Source organism: Photinus pyralis, unplaced genomic scaffold (genome assembly GCF_008802855.1).
Source record: "Photinus pyralis isolate 1611_PpyrPB1 unplaced genomic scaffold, Ppyr1.3 Ppyr1.4_LG3b, whole genome shotgun sequence".
NCBI classification, from domain to species: domain Eukaryota; kingdom Metazoa; phylum Arthropoda; class Insecta; order Coleoptera; family Lampyridae; genus Photinus; species Photinus pyralis.
Window position 1 is genome coordinate 17,001,421 of NW_022170510.1, and position 21,396 is coordinate 17,022,816.

At 35.4% G+C, this 21,396-nt stretch overlaps 1 protein-coding gene across 12 annotated transcripts in view; it reads left to right on the plus strand.

Annotated features, from left to right (window-relative positions):
- LOC116166335 (homeotic protein antennapedia-like) overlaps positions 1 to 21,396 on the plus strand; it is a 269,786-nt gene that overhangs the window by 158,605 nt on the left and 89,785 nt on the right. The window contains exon 3 of one of the 12 annotated variants that reach the window (XM_031481275.1): positions 15,170 to 15,193. The exons of 10 other annotated variants lie outside the window; for them this stretch is intronic. The gene's annotated coding sequence lies outside the window, so the exon portion shown is untranslated. Of the gene's footprint in view, positions 1 to 655; positions 1,484 to 15,169; positions 15,194 to 21,396 lie in introns of those variants that run through there. One more of the 12 variants, XM_031481276.1, reaches the window with a different exon arrangement.

Consider the following 21,396-nt stretch of genomic DNA (forward strand, 5'->3'; position numbering starts at 1 on the left):
CGGCGTCGCTGCTTAAACTGCAGTTCAGAGCGCAAACGAAAAAGAGCTTATAGGTATAATGGCGACCGTAATTGATTAATTAATGTGGGTGCAAATTATACTTGCAAATTTTGTTTAAGACGATAATAATTTTGCAGATTTATAATAAATGAGCCTGCTATCAATATTAGTCGTACTGAATATGTATTTATTTACTATTAAAAGAACAAGCATTCGATATTCCGAAGAGTTTGTAAGGGAGCTCAGTTGAAAGTTTTACGATCGATGCTGACAGTTTTAGGTGGTTTTAGGTCGCACTTTCTTATTCAACGAACTTTTTAAAATAGACATTGAGCAAAATATAAATATCATTTCATTTTCTTTATATCAATGTGTATGGGAATTGCACGGGTTGAGAGGATTTTGGGAGCGAAACTTTTTTATCGCATTAAATTCGTAAATGCCATATGTGAAAGTTGCCGTCACAGACCGACAGCTTAGTAGATTCGTTCAGGGAATAAACACAAACGCCTCCGATATTCGTAATGCCACTGTTGTTGCTCAAGGGAGAGGGCGGGGGACGCATGAGCATAGCGTCGTGGCGCTTGAACACAAGTGCGGGATTACCAGCGTCGGTCCAGCAGCTTCACTCCAGTGTTAGACGGATTCGCGCTTGCTTCTTTACGTTCCGTTTACATTACCTTGTGTCTGCAAATATCGTATATGTAAATCGTAGGATACAATATTTACAAACGTTTAATATATACCAAATATAATCGCCCTTTTTCAATATGCTATGTACATTTACTTCTTAATAAGAACTATTAAAATACCGCAATTTTCCCGCCGGATTCTACGCCAAGTTGTATAAAGGTGCAGGCTGTAATAACGTAACAAAAACCTACATATTGGACATAAATTATCCAACCCGTTTCCATCGGTTAATTTGTCATTCAAGAAACGTTTCGACACAAATCAGCGAATACTGGAAAAAAACTGGTCGCGGTAGACTATAGTGATGAAGACGTCAAAGTGCTTTGTTACCCAACAATGAGCAGAGATGATCTGCATATACAACTAGAAAAGTTTCGTCACGCGAGAACCATTACTAAGGTCCATCCCGTGGCATAGCACTCATTGTTTAGCATGGAGGGGAATAAAGTCATATTCCGTGAAGTGACATTTGGGCATTAATAATAGCAGGGCAAGTATACTGATACGCCGACGTTATGACGAGTGAGAGACCTCGCGCTATTTTCATATGTTGGACAGTTTTACAAGGCCGAGACCGGTGATAGTTTCCCATCATTTACTTTAATCTGGAAGTTTCAAAGGACATGTGTGTTATCTCAGTTTTAAATATTCTCCATAAGTTATTTCTAATTTGACATTAACGGTGTCGTCGAACTAGAAATATTGTTTATTTTGATTTATGCCGTATTTTTCTTTGGGTTTCCAACATGATACGTCGGAAACGAAAGTGAGCAAAAATTGACATTAAAAGGTAAGCTGAATGTGAATGTGAATTTAGGAGTAAACCCGAAAAAGTTTCACCAAGATACGAAAAAAGGGGATGACAAAATTTAATTTAATCAATTCATTGTCGCCTCGAAAAGCATAAATCATTATGAATCCGTTGTCCGCATGTTTTAATTAAATATTCGAGATTGATAAATGGGCACCCATTGTCTGACAAAATATAAAACATTAATTACAGTTCATCCTCACCTACAATCGAGCGGTGTTTATTGCAAATTTGCAAAGCCTGCTTGATATTCAGGCCGTAGTTTGCGATTCGCGTTGCTGTCGATTTCAATTAACTTGACCAAAGTGTAGGTAATACGCGTGTCGAGGACTTGTCCAAAATTTATTTTCGAAAGATATGCACCGGTTTATTTTAAGATTACGTCAACGATGTGTTAAAATCCTACCCGATATAATTAATTTTTCGAATTGATGCACAAAAAGTCGATATAAACTGGTCCAGATTCGAAAGAGCTTGCTTGAACTACTGCAGAAGCCATTCGCGGACGTGATAGTGTGATACCAATATTTATGACGGTCGTAAACGAGGGATTAGGGCTGAAGAAATAGTGCACGGTGCTTATAGCTGATCTGTCTCTTGCGGCCGATTCTTAAGCTTCCATCCCATTCTGATTCGAAACTAAAGGTTTCCTGCACTTAAACAGCATTATGCATAACAAGCTTTCTAAGATTACGAATCACGTGGCGGTGCATCGGATGCGAAGGTTTATGAATCTCATGTTAATTAATTGACATTTACGGAGGAATTTTTCCCAATAATTTATAAAGGACGGAATTCCTATTCGTCAGAAGTATAATAGGAAAAGTAATAAGGAAATAGTAATTTGGTCAAATTTTTCTTATGCTTGCACGCTTCAATTAAAATTGTTAGGATACTAACATTCCAGCCCCCATTTTTCAAGTGTCATCTCGTCATTGTAGTTAATTGTGCTAAATTGACGGCCACATCAAAGTGTACTAATCTCATATTTATTCCTCTGAATAAGACCACGTTACCAATGGCCGTCTTTTAAGGTCCAAGATTGAAACAATGCAATGCAATAATCATACAAACGAATTTTGGTTCAGTAACCTGCAATAGTAACATAAAATTTTTAAACTAAATTAGGTATACCTAGTGTTTAGTGTATATATTTGGGTCGTAAATCAATTTTTATAAAGTGTAGGTACTTTTCAACTTTCACTCCGGAGAAGCAATTTTTGGTCTCTTTTTACCCTCGTCTAATTTGGACTATTGTAAACATAAAACTTTTAAAAGTTTTACAAGCACGCGTAATAGCAACCTGGGGTGGCGGAAGAAACTTGTATTTCTTTACATAAACTGGGACATTGTCAGCTTATTCACAAAGCGAATGAAAAGAAATGAAAGTTTATTCCGAGGCTTTTCATAAACTTTTTCGTTTAAAAGTGCATTTTTTTTCGAAAGTAAAATATCTTAATGGCAATATAAAGGTCTTCACATTTAAATTTTAAATTACTAACTGGTTAATTTGGCATTTGCAGCAAGTTTGAAGTTGGGCATAAACGTGGGGGTTCGTACCGAGCGAAATGTACGAAAACAACTTTACCTTTCTTCCTAACGGTCGCATTACCTTTAATTTATGTAAAATTTATAAATTAACGAATTAATTAGTGCCAGCCAACGAAGTCGTATATGGACAGATGGCATGGCCCGATCCGGATAGTTAAGGAAAGACTATTATAAGCTGTCAACGGCTGAGATGCCTATAATATTTAACTACCAGTTTAACATTCAGTTCTTTTTCTATCGCCCACGCGTTGCTAATAGCTAAGCATGTGGGTTTGATTTACATGTAAGAAAATACAACTAGATACCATAAACTTCGCCTTGAATAATTTTTAGTAAGTGCATGGCATAGATCTGACAAATCCTGAAGTAAAACATAATATAATAGTTTCGGGCTATTTAGTAGGTAAATGTGGCTACAACGAAATCAAAATGAAAAACTGGTAAAAAATTGTGTAGGTACCTATAATGTGTTTGGGTTTTGCGTTTTAGGACCCCACACGTGATGTATAATTTCAGCGAATATGAAATAATGTTTGCTGTAGCAATAACATTTGTTTTACATTGGGTGGTCCTTTAAGAACAGAGGATTTGGTGCAAATTATAAATTAGTCAGTAAGAATAATGAATGAATTTATGGTGACGCATCACTTGAATTAAATCGGAAATTACATCTTATTAATTGTTTTGTTATGCGCGGATAACGTACCCAATCGTCAGTTTCATTATTTACCAGGTAGTAGCACTAACAGTTTTGTAATGTAAGGAGGAATTTTGTCAATCATTTCCAGAGCTACCTATAAAATGCGCTCCGATGTCTTTTACTTACACGTTAGTTTTATTTCCAGTATGAAGTACTACATAGGTATAACAAATGCTGATGGATATTTAATTTTCTGGCCTAATTATTACAAAAAAATCGAATGGTTATAATTATAATAAAGGAAACAATGTAATCATTTTCTGTTCTTATAGCACATACCTCTATTAATTGGCACATTTTAAGCCAGAGTCGATAATATGGCAATGATGGGAAAAATTGCAGATTTTTTGCGCTCAGAAAATTTGCGCGTCGAGTTCCAGAACATTCGCCGTGTGAAATTTGCTTCCTAAATATTGACCTTCAATTGCAAAATCGCTTCGGAACATTCGCCCCCAATAGCACTCGGAAGATTCTCACACAGCAAAGCTTGCCCTTGGAATCTTTCAAGGAAACTTGTTTCCAAAGAAACTTCATCGTCACAAGAAGATCAGCATATGAAAAAGTTAGCTCACGCTTAAAAAAAACTTTCCTTCAGGTTCAGGAAAAATGACCCTTAAGGAAACCCACCTTTGAAATTTCTCCGATTTGCTAAGGGAGGTCCGGTAACCATTTTACCTAGACATTCCTTGAAGTATCAATATCCTGTTACGCTTTACAAACATTCCTTACAGATTTCCTAGTGCGTTTATTGGTAGCCACATCCCGGTCGGTTTGAGAGTTGCTCTGTATAGTGTATATTATTATTACCTTACTCTCTTTTGTAATTAGTAATACTGGTTCTGTATGTTTCCCTTTCGTTAATGCTTTTGGCTTTTATAGTTTTAGACATTAGCTTTTTCTGAGTATTGACTTCTGAATTCCTTTCATAATGTTAGTTTTTTATTTGATTGAATCTCTACTTACATATTCTTTGATGCTTGTATTCCCTTTAGCTGCATTTTCTTGGTTAGAATTTCCATCTCACATCAACACCGTTTTTAATTTTCTAATACCCCTCTCTTGACTATTTTCCCTGGATTTAGTGTACACGATTTGTTTGCAATAGGTATCCGATATTTTTTATCCACTTTGTATTTGCTCTTTGTGTATTCCTTTTTCCACCTTTGTTTTATGAATTAAGTATTTAGAACTAGGTGTCTGGGAACGTTTGCACAATGTGTGCAATACTACGAAACAGTGACGGAAACACAGTTAAAAAAATTAGAAAACGTTGAATTTTTGTTGAAAATAAAAGTAAAGGTCGCCCGGACGCCCGCTTTTCCCAGAAAAAAGTATCAACTTGATAGAGACACAAATCAAATATAATAGTTTAGGTTAAATGAGAAATGTTTTGCAGTTTGGTGTACGGATCAAGATTCCGCTCAGAAAATTGAATTTTTTTGTAGGTAATTATAAAAGTTATGGCAACAATATAATATATCGTTTCCTACTTCAATAGGATACACTCAAAAATTCGGTCCAGATGGTGGACAGTGACAACATGAATAACAATATTCTTTTGCTAAAGAACGCTATATTCGATCTTGACATAGTTAAAGAGAGTTTTTTTATTATCTTTTGAACCAGTCCAACAAAAAGTTTTCTAAACGAAATTTTAGTCAGTACATAACACTGCAAAACTTGACCCACTTAGACACACCAAAGACCCATTGCGCTTACCACCTTTCTTTCGCAACTAGGTTCACAGCCCGCTCCTCTCAATAAAGGATAGGACCCTGTTCAGCCTAAGATGCTACACCCTCCCCGGTTCCAGATAACTGTCGCCAAGGAGCTGATGTTTGCCACTGATCAAAGCGCCACAGCGACTGACCATATGGCATATACTCGGTAGTTTCATCTGGCTCGCCACAGAACCTGCACATGCGTTCTCCTACAAGTCCAATGTTGTGCAGCTGATAGTTGACCATCCATTGCCCCCACCGATGATCTTTGTAATCTGACTTCTATTCAGTTTTAGAAGCTTAGAAGACCCAAATTTGCCAAGGGGCCCTATTAAGAAGGCCCTGAATGGCCCAGTCGCTTGTTGCCACTGAACCCAGAATTAATCCTGGCCCTGATAACGGAGGGAACAATTCCTAGGGTAGGTTGGGGCCCGACGAAACCCCATCATTACTTTCGCGAACTAGCTTGTTCGCGCTTATTCTGCAGTGCGCTGGCACACAGATCAAGCTTACCAAATTACATCCACCTAATCTATCTACAGTTAGTCTACAATCAAGCGCCGTAGCCGTTCCGAACCTGTCTGCTGACGGAGGCCTCAGCGCCGCCCTCTCTGACTGTCACTTCATGTGTATACAGCAGTGTTTCTCAAACTTTTTTGTCTGGCGGCACACTAAAATTATTAAATATTTGCGTCACACCTAGTATTATTATTTTTTTGCTTTTTTATAGTTAGTAAAGATATGAAGGATAAGAAGTCTTTAAAATAGTATATTGAAAGACAAGTGTTACAATGCGACCTATTGTAATACGACTATCTTGTGGCACGAGTGGCGACGCGAAGCGTAGCCACGAGTGTCCGCGAGATAGGAGTATTGCAATAAAGCATTGTAACACGCGTTTTTCATACTATTTTTTCTATTTCGGTGCTTTAATTTAATTAAAAAAATCATTATCAAAAACTATAGGGAACATTAGAACTAACATGTTTTATGTTGGGAACACTTTTTATGCCGTTAAGTTTTAGGTTGGCAGCGTAGTAAGACTGACATTTTGAAGTTCAAACATGGAAGTATTGTACCTACCTTAGATCATATAAACATGGATAGAGCTATCTCATAAGCTCTACTAAAAGACAACCGTCGCCAACATTCCAACGTGCATTTTTATGCCTATCATCTTTTACTATTAGTAAGTTGTAATGTATTTATCCTTTGCCGGGTTGATTGTAAAAGTGCGCAAGCTTGGCGATTGTAAGGACGTTTGTCCGTTTGACATCCTATATTCGCAAACAGCTGTTTTTGTTGCTTAACCTTGCTTGACTTTACATGGTTGTATATGAAACTAAACTTTTAATACTGTTCTGTACCACTAAATTGTCCTATAAAGATGTATTTATTCATGTATTGAGAACCTTTTTTACCCTAAATAATAAATATTGCATTGTTTATTAACATTGTGAGGTTAAAGATTTGAATTTTCTGATTGGTTACTAACACTGAAACTGTACATGGAATAACAACATATAAATTGTACGTCGACAAGAGAGATACAGCACAAAAGTATGTAGAGTCTTGAATCAGAACATGTTGGCGACATAGTGTAATTGCATCGCTCCATCCATGTTTATATGATCTAAGGTACCTACTTGTACTAACTAGTAACTGCCAACTTAAGAGATGCAGATGAGTTATCAAAAAAAACGACTATAATCACTGTCTTTGTACAACTGAAACCAGTTGTACAAAATCAACATTGTGACACCGAAATAGAAAAAAATAATTTTGGTAAGTAAGTAGTAAGTACTTCGTAACAGTAACAATTACCTAGGTATTCAAAATTACAGAAAAAAATTAGTTATCACTTTATTTGATTGCTCGAAATGGCCACCACCATCTTCCGTACAATAATAAAGATTTAGTTCAAAATGGCGTAGTACGTTTTGTAACACTTTTAGAGTAATCTGACGGTATTGGTATATGATACGTTGTCGTAGTTCTTCTGCACTCCACAATAAAAAATCTAACGGCGACATATCTGGCCATCCGGCTGGCCATTCGATAGGACCTCTACCCATCTACCAAGGAACCTAAGGTCCAAGAACTGTTTCTAACATTCTGTTAAATCGAGTTTTCTCGGGAATTACTGATCGGAAAAACTAAAACAGTGCTGAAAACAGAATGCCCTGAGTTCAGCCATTACTGCCTCGTCCTTCCGAGGTTGTAGTCCCAGAAGTGCCCCCATGGCCAAGTTGGCGTGGTTTTCATGGCTCCAGTAACTCCCAAACGAGTCTACCTTACCTAGCTGCTTCCTTTAGGTTGCCCTGCGCATGGCAGGTTACCACACAAAATTGTCCTTATCACTACAGTGTAAAACCAATATACCAGTCGAGCTCGAGAGTCCAAGCTTCGTGTACATTCAAAAGCCCTTCTACATTCCCCACAGACATACAGTTGCCTTTTTGCTTATTCGATCAATGTGCTCTTAATAATAGTGAACAAATGTTTAAACAATGATCTCTTTGCTACTGTTTAAATTTCTTCACATCGTGTAATTATTAAATTATTTTTGTTTTGGCAAGCATTTTAGTTCCTGTGCGTTGTGTGATAGATATCCGCGATGTTCCATTACTTTTCTTCTCTTTAAGTAGCTGATTCCATAGTTTCCATTGGCGGTGCGCGTCGCACTTTGTTAGATAGGGAGAAGTCGCTACCAGACGTCCGTGTGGAAGAATGCGCATGTCCCTAGCCCTATCTCGATTAATCAAGTAGGACAAGTAGGAGTGGTGAAGCATTGCCAGGTTTCAGGAGCTGCGAAGCTTTAGATGTAACAATTCTGAGCTCCATTCTCTTGGGATTCCATCTAATCTTCTCTAGCATTTCACCCTTTTCAATCATTACGGTATATCAGGTGTAAATCTCAAGAGATATACCAAATTTGATACCTACACCTATTCTTAGACATAAAAGGAAGAGCAGAAAAGCTTTTGGGCATGTATGCGGGTGGTATCTGTGGTAGCCACAGCAAATTATTTTACAAACGCTTCCAAAACTTAAAATAATGGGCTTGTACCTATTACTCCAGGCTTAAACTTAAACAGTAGTAGGCAGACGAAAACTATTCCATGTCAATCGATGAAATGAGAATGTCAGAATAAAAAATAGGTATAAGTTTTGGCGTACTGAAAGTCTTTAACAAAGACTCCGCCCAAATATAAATTTTCCTAAAAGAGACGTTCATGTTTTATTTATACTTCAATAACACCTAAAAGCTAAACCAATTCACAAATAGATCCATTCAATCCTTATTTATACGCGAAACCATCCCCGAACATTTTATTTCGGAAATTGCTCCGAAACGGATTATAATTAATCAATAAATAGTGTGTTTACTTTTAAGTCCGTATAACAAGGAAGTTAGTTAGCAAATGTAGGAATGTTGGCTCCACAAAACGAATATATCTCACTTTCACCCCAGCCGGAACAACGAAAGTTATACCGCAGTATTTTGCGAATCCAACGCCGCGAACTTGGCCTTAGCGGTAGCTCATTCGCTCCAAGAGGCACGGATTCCGTTACACTTTATGGTCTCATCGCAGCCTATAAGCGTTATCACTTAGCTTGGATGTAATACATTACCGATACTTGCTGAAGTGAGAAGATGTATTTGGAACGCTTCGTGCATTTAGAACTCGCGCAATGGGATTTCTGTCCTACACCCTCATTTATCTATTTCACATGAAAACGTAAACTGAATTTGCTCCACTAATCAAGTGCTTGTCCGAATTAGCGTCAATAATGAAATTTATTTTTCGATATTTAAATGATGGCGAATTAAACTCCAAAGCGACGTTTTTAAATATTTGTGTTAATTGCAAAGTGTTGAAAAGTTTTGACGTGTTGAGAATTACTCTGGCCACCCATGAGAATAGTAACGAATAAATTCTTGCGCCGCACGAACAAATCGATATGATTTGCTGCTCACCCCCACTCCATGCGCTCTATTTTACAGTAGGTAATAATATTTCACACATATTTTATGCACTGGCTTATCAATAAGCACCATCGCCATTGTGTGAAATATACATTGCATTTCTATAATAGTTTCGTGACATGCACAACTTTCATAATTCGCCTCTTCCTCTTTCACTACCTTAATCACGCGTCTTGCCATTATATAAATAGGTCAGACGGTCGACATATTTATATTGGAATTTTTGATTAAAGATATTATTGTTGACCAACTATTCCTCATAACCCACAACCCATAATTCTAGATACCTGTGGGCCTTCCTTAGTTGGGCTTATTTTTGCTGAGACCTTCTTCCCTACGGTGGTATAAGCGCATTGATTAAAAATGCGTGAATATCCTGGAAGATGTTTGTTTGCGAATCGATAATTCTAAATTTCAGGCGACGAATTGTATTATTTGGAGTGTGACTCGAAAAATGTGGACCGAAAGTCAAGAAATTCACTGCAACAGCAAATCAGTCACATGTCGATTGCAAATCTGTATAAATTTTTGTATTTTTGTAATAAAAGTTTGCAGTGCATTTTTGTGTGTGAAATATAGTATTTTATTTGTTACTCAGTTGTAAACGTTGATTATCAAGACAAAACGCAAACGGGTAAACGTCATGTTTAAACGCTACTGACTTGTAAAACTGACATCAGACCTGTAAAACTGACAGCAGACCTGTAAAAATTTTACAAGTTAGTAATCTAGTAATTTCATTGGCCAGAATTAATGCGAAGTCTCTGTTACATGGATAACATGATATTTTAGACATTTCTTCAAGATTAATTTAAGAACTAATTATTTACGTTTACAAATGAGTAACAAATAAAATATTGTACATTATACGCCAGGTAATAGTTTTTACTGGCTCTAGGAGATGACAAGCTCGCCTAACGGCTCGCTAGTCAACTTCTCCTGTCGCCAGTAAAAACTCACTTACCTGGCTAATAATGTAAAATATTTACTCATTTTGTTGTTTTTGTTTTTGTCGAATGCTTAATAATCCGTTCAACCGTGACGTAAACTTGCTTTTACCATTAATAATTAGTAAATCTTAAGACTGACCACTTTGGCTTGGTAAAAGCACAAAATTAACTAAATAAACCATTTTTTTGTACATTTACCACACCTGGTTGGTAAATTGGTAAATTTTCTGACTTTTAGCGTAACATATACCTACACTCAAAAAATGTTTAAAATCTTCGTAAAACGTTGATTTTGTTACTGGAGATTTTAATCTCAAACTGGAACTGAGTCAGAACCGAGGTCAGAACTCGACATTCCGAAATATGGAAATTGATGTTGCATGCTATGCGTAGTGTTTGCACATAACTTTATACTGCAACAGTGATATATTTCTGACAATTTCCAAAAAATTGTACGGAATTAGTTTTAAGCTTAGATGTTATAGGAATAGGTTAGGTCACGTTTTAAAGTAGGGAATTGTGATCAAATTTGGCGTTGTTGTCTATCATAAGGAGATTTGGTTGCAAGATCAGTTTGCTAAGTTGTAAAATGATTATAAATGTTTTGGAAACTTTCTGAAATATTTCAAAGAAAAGAACATTTTCAAAAAAATGTCACTATGATTTCCATTAGAAAAAATAAGCGTTTGTACCATAAATCCATTACAGCTCAATATGTGGAAAAAATGGGGGACATTCAAGGAAATACATGATTTGCATTCTTTCAAAAAAAAAACAAAGAATGCATTAAACTCATCTCATAAAGTAGTAATTCTTTCCCCATTAACTCCGCCATTTTCCGATTAGATAAAATTGGCTCAGTATAAAACTATATAGGCTGTTTCACGGAAACCGTTACCTAGAAGTATTCTGAAAATGTGCATACCATCATAGTTTTTCATGATCTATCGAAAGAAAATATCATGATTGTGCCCTTTACTGTTTTACCGGATGTTGACAGCTTGTTGACTTCCTTATTTTAATTAGAACACCCTATTGCATTTTGGAAATCTAAATAAAAATCTACGTCCTCTGATACTACATTTCCCTATACCCGGCGACAACGGTTTTTAAGTTTTTGACATTTGACTACTTTCCTTTTGAGCACTGTACCTATGACTCTGTTGACTGGAATTATAAAAAGTCGTCCAAAACCAACAATACTGACTTGGCGTTACATGGGAGTACTTTAAATTTTGATCGTCGTTCTACACGAGGTTTAGAATTAATGGTCTATTTTAATAACTTTAAACTTTAAAAAGTTGATTTTTTCGAATAGAACAGGCTGTATTTTTTGCACTTTCAAATCTCGAAAAAAAATTCTACATCGATCAATTATTACATTCCCTATGCGCTATACCTATATGCACATTTTTGAAAAAATATATGCTATTATATTCGTTATGGTTGACTGGCTATCCGGCTGAGATCTCGGCAATTACAATAGCTTGAGACTTCAAATTTTCAATAAAAGCTCTCTGCTATAGTGTAGATGTGCAGGTTCTAGTCTATTTTGAGTTAGATTACTTGTGCGATCGATAATTTTAAACTTTGCTAATAAAATACTGATCTATATTACCAAAAATGCGCTTTCATAATGCATTATGCTGATTTATAACTTGTTTAATTTATAATTCTTTTAGAAGGCCTTGAAATAAATGCTTTTGTAGACCTGTCAGACAAATCTAAATAACAGTTACAATTACAATCATAATAGTATATTGAAAGACAAGTGTTACAATGCGACCTATTGTAATACGACTATCTTGTGGCACGAGTGGCGACGCGAAGCGTAGCCACGAGTGTCCGCAAGATAGGAGTATTACAATAAAGCATTGTAACACGCGTTTTTCATACTATTTTTTCTATTTCGGTGTTTTAATTTAATTAAAAAAATATTTGTCTGATAGGTCTACTAACGTATTTATTTTAAGGTCTTGTAATAGAATGATTCATAACAGTCACAATTTTAGAAAATCTACAATGAAACGAAAATCATAACAGATAGGTATAGCGAATGTATACCTAATTGATCGATTTAGAATTTTTTTCGACATTTGAAAGTGCGAAAAAAAGCCTTTGCTATTTACAAAAAATTAACTTTTTAATATTTGAAGTTATTAAAATTGGCCATTAGTTTTAAAGCACCCTGTAGAAGGGCGTTCAAAATTTAAAACATTCTCAGGCAGCATGAAGCCAGTATTGTTGATTTTGGAAGACAGAGGCATAGGTACAACAATGATGATGCGAAAGGGTGTTCTATTTAAAATAAGAATGTTGCTATCCACCGGAAGTGAAACAATCATGATAATATTTTTTCCGATAGATTGTGAAAAACTATTCTTGTGTGCAAATTTTCAGATTTAAACTATCAGCGGTAGCCTGAATACTTTTAGATAACGATTTGCGTGAAACAGCGTGTATATAATTGATAACGTTTATTCTGGTGTAGGTACAGTTTGATTTTATCATATGTAAACAAATTTCTGGTCGTAATTAGCTTGTATTATTTAGCAAATACAATTTAATTCGACTGTATTAGAGCCCCTTAGGAATGCCAATTGAAATACAATTTTAATTTTTATATTACGTAGGCACGCAATGTAGTGTCAATATTTTATTGTCAAGTCGTTGCTACTTGATCGTGCTATAATTACCAATAATCTTCGGCGGCGTCTGTAATTGCTACGTCTTATAAATTATTAAACAAGGAATAATACATTTCAATGCGATGTAACGATTAATTTTGTTTACATAATACCTACTCGTAATATTACGTTGGTCGCAGTAATCAAACTGCTGACATTTTTCGTCTGAAATTTCCCCCAAAATGGATTAGCTTATACGATGGTGGGTTATGAATTATATATTTTTTAAAGCATCAGCAAAAGTAGTACAAAAGGGAGAATAGTGAAAAGTAGAGCTACAAATCATGCGCTAGACTGCGATATATGACTGCAAAACCCGACATACTGACGAGTCTTTTGTGTTTGCCAACACTATATTATCCTTATTTACAGGTTGCAGGTTTGCGATGAGTGTAATGTGACTAATGCGATTTGAATATCCTTCACTCCCGCAAATTATACCGGTGTGGTTTCGTGATATTGAAAGCCTAAACACTTTGCATAATATGCCATTTGAAACGAATTTCTGATCATTGCTCCTGTCAATGCTTAATGCAACAATAGTGTTTAGGATTTCACATAAATCAAATTCGGCGAGATATCAATGGTCGTTGCCGTTATATTTTTATGCTTTTGATTCCGTTTCGATTGTGTATCTGTTTGTGATGTAACCAATCACACGTGCCGATATGAAATGCATCTGGTGCTAAAATAAATACATGATTTATGAAGTTCTACCAAATTTAACTTAAACTGGACGTACTATTTTCAATTCATTAATCCACAAAGGCACTTTTCATTTGTCTAAAGCAGAACTAAAAGCCTATTAGTGCCAGTTAACACGTTAACTTCCCATCTGCAATGCATATTAATTAATTATTTGCAACGTAGGTAATAATTATTTCGTACTGGTGGATGGTTTATTAAGTATGTTAATATTAAAAGAACACCAACCACGTGCAATTGCTTTTTAATGATAGCTGAAGAAAAATCCAATTTCATCTTAAAGCAGTTAATCAATTTCATATGTAAGTAGCGAGTAGGTAATTAAAGGTTTAACAGTAGCGAAGACAAAAAGACGTTTTGCTTATGGCAAAACCAACTACACTGTTAAAAAATCGTTTCTTGCTATCTGATACAGTATACCAACCCTAAACTAGAAAATAGGTTAGACGCTACAACACATTTTTCTAATCAGTCTCTGGAATGAAGGTTTTCAGTCGTTACACCCCCACGTAGATCTTTTAAAGTATAAATAATGTGAAGCAGTTCGCATTTGGCAAGATACTATGTGATAATTATTGCGAACCTTTCTCGGTAATTTTATTACAAAACACCGTGTAAATTATGATTCTGAAAACATACGAATTGTTTATCAGCATATTTGCTACTCATTAATTTTTTTATTACAATTGGTTAGTGATGATACGATTATTTAAGATCCATTTGTAAATGTAGGTCAACGATTTAAAATTTAAATATTTATATACTGTCCAGGAAATAATAATATCTAATACATATTGGAGTTTCTCAATTCTAAAATGATGATCGATTTACCTCACTGAAGTTCGAAATTATTTGGAGTTTATCTTATTAAATCTGTAATTGATACATTCTAATTACAAAATGGAACGTGTGGGGGTTTTTGTTTGTTATCATATAAATATGAAGAACCCGTCGACCGAAAAGCGCGCTGTCTGCCAGTCCCGCTCTTCATTTCTCGCATTTTCCATCCCCATAAATCAAGGGACAGGAGACAGGCTAGCGAAGAGCACTCCGTTGCTATGGTTCCGTGGCATCCCGACAGCTACGGGGTGCGGAGCCAGCAGAGGCAGATCAGAGCCGGGGATTTAATCCTGCCGGGGATGTCTGGGAGACGGGGAAAGTTAATAAGAGTTTGGGGGGATTAAAAATAATCCTACTGTTTTGCAATATTGCGTTGCGCAAAGCGGGTCTACTACCATCATTCAAACTGTTTCCTACTTGTCACACTCTTTGAATTCTAATACTTTCTTGTCGTGTCCCCTTTATACGTTTCTTTCGTTGCTAGAAAATACTTAACTTATACGTACTTTTTTTGTTTCAGGTAAGCATCGCGTATCCCAAGTTGGTGAGTAATGCAATTACTGAAAATAAATACGACTTTACTGCCCTTAAAACAATAATAGAACTCCATGTTACATTCCAATTGCTCTCGAGCATCCTTTGGTGTCAAAACTTTGCTTTAACATACTTCACACACGTCGCTCCAATCATTTTAAAGGCAGCGTAGATTTATAAATGGGTCGAGTTGTATTCTGAAACTCGAATGGAATGTATATCGTCCCACCGGCACCCTCGAAATAAGTAGCATTGGTTTAAAACAGATTTAGATACATCTAATGCCTAGATTAACGAAATGAGTTTAACTACTGCACTTCCAGTACGCCTTTTTATAATAAGCCGACATTTTTGCGAAATCTACAAATGTAGGTCGCATAACGCGTGTGAATATAGATACTTAATACTTGATGTACTAAAAATTAATAATTGCGACTGTTACGAAAAATTCAAAATATATTGCCATACTTCAATTTCACTGCATTGTTGATTATTTAAATTACTACAAAGTTCAAACCTTAAGATTGGTTACAAATTAAATTTTGTATAGCGACATACCACGTCTACACGTTTCGGCAAGTAAGATGTTAATTTCCCGCAACCTGTATAAGACATGCGTTAAGTTATGTAATAAATTATGCCGACGTCATATAATAGACGACAAGATCGATGCTTTCGAACATGAAAACTGCATATTTATTAGTCGGCATAAATTGCGGAGACCCTAAATTTTCATTAGTTAGGAGTACGACACCTTTGGGAGTAGGTGATCTATACAATTTAGCGATCAACGTTTTTAAATTCCGGTGTATATGGGGATAAGTAAGCACACTGCAGGACACTGTCCGGCAGTAAAGTGTCAAAAATTTCAGTAGGTAGGCTGCATGTTTGGACCCTCCGTTTAATTCGAACAAAAAGCTTGTTTTGGTTCCCTCTAGCATCTGATACACTTTTATAGAATATAGCGGGTGTATGTCAGATAAATTTGATTGGCACTTGGCAGACAACTATTTCTTTCCAAACGAAAAACGAAAATCTAAAATGCAATTGGAACCTATGCCCAAAATCGCCCAGAATTTGCTTTCTCCTTTAATCTCTTCGCAACACAGCAGGTGAAAGTAACGAATCCAAAACATTAGTTTTTCAAAATTTTAATTGCATTTCTCGAATAGCTTTTTCATACTACCTCTCAAAAGAAATTGCGCATTTTATCGTCGAAATTATCTTCAGAACATATTTTTGCTTCGCTAAGAAAAATCGTCGCGCATGCGCAAATCAAATGCACACAAATGGCAATATCTACTTATTAACGAGCTCCTAGCGAATTTATAATTTTGCAGTGTCTGTCTGTCCGTCCGTCCGTTAGCACGATATTTCAGTAACAAATGGATCGATTACGGTGAAATTTTGTAGGTGGATTCTTTATAAAATTTGTAGGTTGGAGTTCGTGAATTGGCAATGTAGGTCAAAAAATAAAGAAGGCTCTTTTGAGATCTCTATTAGTTATGAACGGAATTGCATAAAATTCAATATTGGCATAGCTCTAATGATATAATACGCAGTTCCAAAAGTTGAGTCTGATCGATTCAACATTCAGTGCCCTTTTTGCATTTCGGCCATTTATTGACTGAATCGCAAACTTTTATTTATGAAGGTATTTGAATAAAATTTGACCATAGGTAGGTACTTGGAATAAAAGCAACGCCAGTTTCAAAATTTGGTTTTGCGCATGCGCAGTGCCAACTTTCCTATTTATGGAAACATTTAAATGAAATTTGATACATAGGCACTTCGAATAAAAGCAAATGTAACACCAGTTCCAAAATTTGGTTTTGCGCATGCTATAGCCATACCCAGGAGCTCGTTTGCTATATTTGTTTACTCGTTTATTTACTTATCGTATATTCTGAAGGTCCTGCTCACATTTTTAAATTCCTTTCATGCCGAGCATACTTCTTTGTTCTTCGCAATCGTTTTGCAAATTATCTGTTTGGTAGTAAATATGCCTAAAGATTGTTTCCATCCGTTCCTTTTTGTTCGTGTACGTGTACGGAAATTATTATTCCCATTTTTCAACTACTTCAACTTCACGCTTCATTGAAAGTTTCATTTAGTATTTTGATTTTCTATGTTTAAAATTGTTCTATGTACATCACAATGGTGGGCAAAGTTAAACCAAAGATTAACTTCGTTAACTGCTAACCTGTTGGTTGGTCGGTAATCGTTAAAAGTTAAAACGTTAAATTTACAAAGTTAGGTAATTGTTAAAATCTTAAATGTACTTTGGTATCGAATAAATAGGTAAAAAGGACAAAAACAAATGGGAAATTGAATGTATTGATAATGTAGAACGTATTAGAAGTAGAATAAAGAATCAAACGCATTTATACGTAATACGTGAGTTGCCATTCATATATTGTCACTGAGCATACAAGCGTCAAATGGCGCGTAATTTAAACAATAAAACAACAATATACCAACAAAATAGCCAATGTCATCTTCTTTGTTTTAGGCCTTTCGCCTGTTATAGTAGGGGAGCTAGCCCGAAAACCACTGCACGAGAGTGATCAAAATTTTAACCGATGAAGTTCCACTTTGGCCTATTCGAGTATGCTAAAATCGACCGTCTCACGTCTGTCGCCTCAGGTCATGTTACTTAGGTACTTCCTAAATGGTTCTTTTTTAGAAAATAACCAATGAAAACGGTGATAATAGCTCTTAAAAAAATATTTAAGAAAATTAATGTTTAATAACTCCTTAAAAAACAATTCTTGGTCGGTTTTTCACAAACTTTCCAAGGCTATAACTAGGTTACGGTTGGATGACTGAAGCTGATTTTTTTACAGATTAATTATGGGTATGCTCTTAATGACTTGACGATGTTTCTTTTTTAAATTTTTTCTCAGAATATAAGATATCTTATAATAATAAGCTAATCTTATAATTAGATAAAAAATTTAAAAAAGAAACACTGTCCTAGTCATTGGCAGTACTAATCATTATTCATTAGTCTGTAAAACAAATCAGCTTCATTCATCCAACCGTAACCTATCTTTGGTGCATAACTTATTTTCTCAAACAAATACTCGGATAGGCCAAAGTTTTCTTTCTTGAAATGATAAAAAAAGATTCTTATAATCCAAGTAGGCTTTATAAAACCCGCTGAACATTTGTTTGACAAAATAAGTGTAATTCTATTTTCAACTGGAATCAAACATCAAGCAACTTTGGTTTTAAACGTTCTGAGAAAAGTAAATAGGTCCCTACTTTCTAATACTATGGTATTGCAGATCATTTTTGCTAATATCCCTACCACAAGATGATGCACCTTTAAACGAGAGACGACACACAAAGCACAAGTCAAAAAATCCACACTAATTCAATGAACTTCTAGAACCTAGCTTCGATTTGAATTTAACTGACGCATGAGAAACCACCCTTTGACAAAATTAAAAAAGGGACTCAAATTTTGGCGTAGCTGCTAAGCTAAGCCCTTTAGATCCTTAGATTTTCTACTCGGAAATGACAGGGTATTCACCTTTCGGTACCGTCTTTTGTTAGGTTCTCAATTATGCGTGTTTGAGCTTTTTATTGGTTTTGAATCCCGCTCAAAAAATGGCAAACTCAAACTGACGGAGATGAATACCTAAATCTCGTTCGTTGTTAAAGATATCCATAAGAACATCAGTATTCGATTTCTGTGAACAACTCGCGAATTTCATTTTTTAAAACGCTGCAATGCCACTTTGGAATTTGTATTCACCATAGAAAGCGAACATTTTAAAAAAATGTTCATATATCTAGCAAAAGGCGCTATGTCTGTTTCTGTGATTTATGGTTATTAAAAAAAAAGTGCAAATGTTACGGAATTCTAGGAAACATTCATGAACGTTTTCGTTTCATGGGTCCACCCCGAATCTGGAAACTAAAATATTTTAATGCAGTTAGAAGAGAGCAAATTCATTAACCGGCAACCACATTCCAAGAACCCCTATTCCAAAATCAATGCCAACTTCAGTTCTCGATTACCCGGTTGTAATGTATATGATGTGCGTTTCTTTTTCTTTATCAAGGTATCCGAAGGCGATGTTTCCGGGGGTGATTTTTCTAAGATGGGTTCGGGTGTGTTATATGTGGGGGGAAGTTATTTTAATTCAAATATAACAATAATACTACAAGTACACATTTTCTTTTGCCGTTTTAAGGCGAATTTATCTGAAAAGAGCGATCTTAGGGATAAACATTACTGGGGCGAGTTGGCATGAGTGAATTTGCCGGAGCGAATTAACCTTCAATGCAATTTAATAATCGGTACCACTCGTTATGGGTATCCTGTGCCTATTTAATAAAAAGCTGATTAAATTTAGTCTTAAGAAACATGTATTGTCATGTAAACAGGATACGATCGATTCATACCGATGCGGTTTTCGAAAAGGAGCCAGTAATTAATGTTATAACAGTTTGCTTGTATAATTTATTAAATGGAGAACTATGCGGACATCCTTGGAATAGCTAACGTTACTCCTTTTTACCAAAACATGCCGTGGACCATTACCTGATATATGCGAAATTAGGAGATATTTAGCAGAATTGATAAAACATATCATCCTTTTTAAAATAAATAATTCGTGGCGTAAGAATTTAAAACAAACCTAAATTCTTTCACCAAATACCGCGTCTTAAAATTTATACGAAATTAATTTCTAACTGTTGTTTCCAGTTCAACCGATTGTAAATTCGTAAACTAGTTTTAGGTTTCCGGAATTGAAATTGATTGTCTGCCTGATAGGGTGGACTAGATTCAATGTAGATAGAATTGATTATATACCGTCGACCGCCCACTTTAGCTATTTTAATGCGGAAGGAATTTTTACAGTCATGTTGCTCAAATTTGATATCGCGCTTATTTCAATTATGAAATTAAGGCGGCAACCCTTTAAATTAGTCACCGTCGTTAAAATTTTGAAAGCCAATTGTTTTTGATTAATACACCGAGTAATAACGACTGGGGTGTTGGGAGCATTTAAGTGTATTACCTACTAAATAAACGCGATTGATAAGTAATCGATAGAATAAAACGGTCAAAATATTTTTTTTCAGATTAGTGCAGGGGCGCATATCCACGGCCACAGTGAATAAATACTGCTGCAGCGCTCCAAAGATTTATGTTATTTGCAATTATGCTAGGAATTCGCACATGCGTTACTGCAAATACCATAAACGTTTGCGTAATATCAATTGTACATGTGCTGTAAATTAACAATCTGCATGCTACTTTTCTCTTAAAATTGTTTTGATTGTTACAACTTGTATTACTTATGCAAATTACCTTGCAACAAGCTTTCGAAGAAATAACTCGGCACAATCGACTATTTCTTTCACGTCATAGCAAATTATTATCCGTTACGACAAACCGGTATTAAAATGCGATTTTCCGGTATTTCTTTCTACTTATCAATATAATTAGTAGTTCAAAATCGCCTTACTCATCTAAAATGCACGATTAAGTGGTTATAATTTTATTATTGAGGAAGCCATCTTCCGTTTTTTGTGACCGTTTTGTTTTAAATACCGGATATTACCAATTCGTAAAACAAGAATTTTGCATACACCTAATGCATAACCAATGAAGCTTGAAATTGTTAATAGGCGTAACGTAAATTATATTCTTTCGATAATGCGGTGAATCCATTTAAAAATAATCACAATTTATTGCTTGACATGAGAGCAGTTGAACAAAACTCCTGGTTACCTTTCCTTTTCGAGTGTGTGAGATGCTCATACACCAAAATCATTGTCTACTAAATCATTAAAAAGTGACACCAATAGTTTGGCATTCTCTGGGCTATCGAACTGATGGTCTCCAGTTTAAATGATCGCCCACTAAAGTGATCGAGATATTATACCACATTTGATGTGAACGAAAATGGATCTATCTAATTCTCAAAAAAAACTGTTTGGTTTACTTACTATAAACTTCATGGTTATATATGTGGTCATTGTTCAACTATCTGTGGTTTTGGCAAAATCCTACTTTTTCTTTAATTTCATTTCTCTGGAAGGAGGAATGTGATAATTTCGCAATAAACATGTGAAAATCCATACGGAATTTTTTTTCTCACTGAATCTACCTACACAAGTGGTATTATAGTAGATTTATTGCTAAGGAAAAGCGGCTTCGTTTCAATTCGAATAATTAAAAAAAAACAAAAT